The following is a 3,968-nucleotide window of genomic DNA, read 5'->3' on the forward strand; positions in this document are numbered from 1 at the left end:
CTTTTAGGATCTGCGTGGGGACTGGTGTGAGCCTTTTAGGATCTGGGTAGGGACTGGTGTGAGGCTTTTAGGATCTGCGTGGGGACTGGTGTGAGCCTTTTAGGATCTGGGTAGGGACTGGTGTGAGCCTTTTAGGATCTGCGTGGGGACTGGTGTGAGCCTTTTAGGATCTGGGTAGGGACTGGTGTGAGCCTTTTGGGATCTGCGTAGGGACTGGTGTGAGTGTTTCAGGATCTGCGTAGGGACCGGTGTGAGCCTTTTAGGATCTGCGTGGGGACTGGTGTGAGCCTTTTAGGATCTGGGTAGGGACTGGTGTGAGGCTTTTAGGATCTGCGTAGGGACCGGTGTGAGCCTTTTAGGATCTGGGTAGGGACCGGTGTGAGCGTTTCAGGATCTGGGTAGGGACTGGTGTGAGCCTTTTAGGATCTGGGTAGGGACTGGTGTGTGCTTGGAGGACAGGGGCCAGGCAGGCTCTCCAGAGTGTGCAGAAAAGTGCCTTCTGGAGATTCTGCCATGCCCAGCCTGCTGCACTCACAGGAGTGAGACCAGGACTGGGCAGCTCCTAGATGACACCAACGAGGGGGCCACGCTAGAGCCTGGAAGGAATGAATGCAGGATCCAAAACGGCAGTTGCCATCCGAGTCGGCAGAAACAGGTTTCTGAGCTGGCTCCCGGCTGAGCGGCAGCAGATCCTGGCTCTCCGGGCCTCCGTGTTGTCAAGCATGAGATTGAACAGTGGAGCCGCTGCTGCGCAGACACTCGAGGGCTGTGGGAGGTGACGTAGCTGCAGGGGGATCTAGGGAAGAGGTGCTGGTGCCTGAGAGTCTTGCTGTGCTAAGTCCTGGACGCAGATTCTTCGTTTCATTCCTTGGTTTTACAGATGAGGAAGCTGAGGATCTGAGAGCTGTACCGTAGTGGCTGAGGTGGGGGTTGCAGTGAAGGATGTGACACACCCCAGATGGAGCTGAATGGGTGTGGGACCTCAGGTCTTGGCCACAGCGGCCTGCTGTGCATTGATCCTGCTAAAGAGTGTCCATTATCAGCCAGGCATGGTGGCTCATGCCTGTAATCCCTGCACTTTGGGAGGCCGAGGCGGGCAGATCACCTGAGGTTGGGGGTTCAAGACCAGCATGACCAATACAGAGAAACCCCGTCTCTACTAAAAATACAAAATTAGCTGGGCGTGGTGGCACATGCTTGTAATCCCAGCTACTCAGGAGGCTGAGGCAGGAGAATTGCCTGAACCCGGGAGGCAGAGGTTGAGGTGAGCTGAGATCGCGCCATTGCACTCCAGCCTGGGCAACAAGAGTGAAACTCTGTCTCAAAAAAAAAAAAAAGTGTGCATTATCAGGGACATGGCAAGAGGACAGTGGTGGAATGCTGGTGGAGCTGGCCCAGCTGTGTCTGGGGACGGGGTCCTCAGTACAGCCTGAGACTGCTCTGGTCCCACTGGCCAGGCCGGGGCTCTGGGGAGAGGCCTGTGGGGGGCTGGTGAATCCCAGGTCTGATGGCGCCTCTGGGCAACGTGTCTGGACTCAGAAGTCAGGAGCTGAGGAGCATGTGGGGACACGTGTCAAGGGGGATTTTGATGACAGCCATAAGTCTAGGCAGCAGATCCAGCAGAATGCATTTGGCCACCAGAATTTACCCAGTGCCTCCAGAAAGTGCTCAGTTGGGAAGGAGACAGACGCCTGTGTGGAAGGAGGGACGGGTGAGAATCTGGGGCCCTGTCCCTTAGTCCTTTGTAAATGGCAGAGGGAGAGGGGGCTTCCGAATGGCAGTGATCCAAAATTCACCTCTCCATAGAAACAGGTCACTGGAGGCCCAGCTTCCGGGCCGGCCCCCAGTGCTGAGAGAAGCTGCTGCCCCTTGCCACCCCCGGAGAGGATGCCAGCCGTGCTCATTAGAGGGTGGGTGCTCCCAGCATCCAGCCTCCCTCTCATTCAGAAACTCGGCCCCAGGAGGGGGTTTTGGAGGCTGGGTATACGAGGTGTGCCAGTACCTTGGGGTTCTTCTGAGACCAGGAACCCGTGCTTTAGGCCTTCAAGGGCCAGCGCTCACCTGGGCAGTGACTGGATGGGAGCAGCCCCCTCGTCCCCCTGGTCTAGGGCAGTTAGAAGAGACAGCACTGCAGAAGGCCCTCTGTGTGTCCCACCCTCCTGGGGAAAGTGAGGTTCCTGTCCAGGCTTGGAGGAGCAAGGCCATTGCCTACCACTTGAATAAATGGGTTGTTTCTGGATTCTGGGAATTGGATAACTGACAATGGTGCCTTTTTGGTGTTGCTGCCAGGATGCTAGGAGTCTCAAAGGGGACCAATCATGACAAGGATGTGCACTCTTTGGTTCCATAGTAATTTTATAGTAATGAAGAATGAATATTTTAGTTGGGCACAGTGGCTCACACCTGTAATCCCAGCACTTTGGGAAGATGAGGTGGAAAGATCCCTTGAGCTCGGAAGTTTGAGACCAGCCTGGGCAACATAGTGAAACCCTATCTTTACAAAAAATAAAAGAAATTTAGCCAGGTGTGGTGGTGTGCACCTGTAGTCCCAGCTACTCAGGAAGCTGCGGTGGGAGAATCACCTCAGCCCAGAAGTCAAGGCTGCGATGAGCCGAGATCACACCACTGCACTCCAGCCTGGGGGACGGTGTGAGACCCTGTCTCGAAAAAAAAAATTTGTAACTTTGATTTTTTTTTCTTATTGCAAAAGAAATTCTACATACGAACAATCCAAAAGAAAAGGAATAAAAGTGGCCATTCCAGCAGCGAGGAATAACCGCCACTAATATTTTGGTCTATGTCCTTCCAGCCTTGTCATTTATACATTTATATAATACGCTACAATTTTTTAAAAACATGATCTTCAGGCCTCCCTGTTTCACTTGGTGGATTGCAGGTGCCATTCCTTGCCTTTCACTGACCTCCTCCCAGAGCCTCCGCTCACCCTCACTGCAGGCCATGCTCTCTGGCTGGGCTTTATGCTCCGTGGAACCAAGGGGAACCCTAGAGCTTGAGATTTGTGGGGTGCTGTAGGGCTGTTTGTCCCCAGCCTCCCAGAGTACAGCTAATGTGTCCCACTCCCTGAACGATGTCCCTGCCCCACTGCTGAGTGACATGGGTGTGCCTGGCAAGGCACCTGTGCTGGTCTTTCTTCCACTGTTCACACCTCTCCTGGGCTCTCTGGTCTTCTGGGCGAGTTGAACACTGTGGGGTGCAGGGGAGGTAGGGGTATCTAGCCTGGAGTGGGGTGAATGTGCCCTTGGGAAAAGGATGCCACTCTCTTCCAGATCTTTCTTTCCTTATGTCAGAGAGATGGAGTCATCCCAGCACTTCTGGCCAGCAAACCTGAAGCATCTCCATGGCCATCTCCCTCTGCCTTCAACCCACCTGAGCATTTCCTGGGAGCCAGGCTGGGTGCCAGGCTGTGAGGGCACCGCTGGCCTCACGCGTTACTGCCTGTGCACTGTTGATACCCTATTTATCAGGCTCATGAATCTGTTAAACATGAAACCATCAACCCTTTCCAAACAGTAACACACTGCTTCTATGTCTCACACACAACTCCTGAGTTTTGGCAATTCCTCCAGTGAAACACTGATTTAACATTTTTATTGGATCCCACTTGTAAATATTTAATTAAAGTCTAAACTGTTAGACTATCTCTAGTGCTTCAAACACCCAAACACTCAAAGCGTGCCTCAAATGCTGTGTTGGTTACACAACGAAGCGCTCTGCTCTCTGGAACTGACCCCAATGCTGAAGCCTGATTCCCACCTCCCCTCCTCACCCTGCTCCCGTCTTCTTACCGGTGCTCATAGCTCTTCTCAGGGGTTCCGAGCCTTCCTAGGGTTGTGATGACCCCAGGAAAAGAGACAACGCTTCAGGGTGGGACCAGTTAAGGGCTGAGGACACAGGGCCCAGGGTGTCAACGGTTCCTTTGGGGCGGTGCTCCCAACTGTTCCTCCCGA

This window comes from Hylobates moloch, unplaced genomic scaffold (genome assembly GCF_009828535.3).
Source record: "Hylobates moloch isolate HMO894 unplaced genomic scaffold, HMol_V3 SCAFFOLD_14, whole genome shotgun sequence".
NCBI lineage: Eukaryota > Metazoa > Chordata > Mammalia > Primates > Hylobatidae > Hylobates > Hylobates moloch.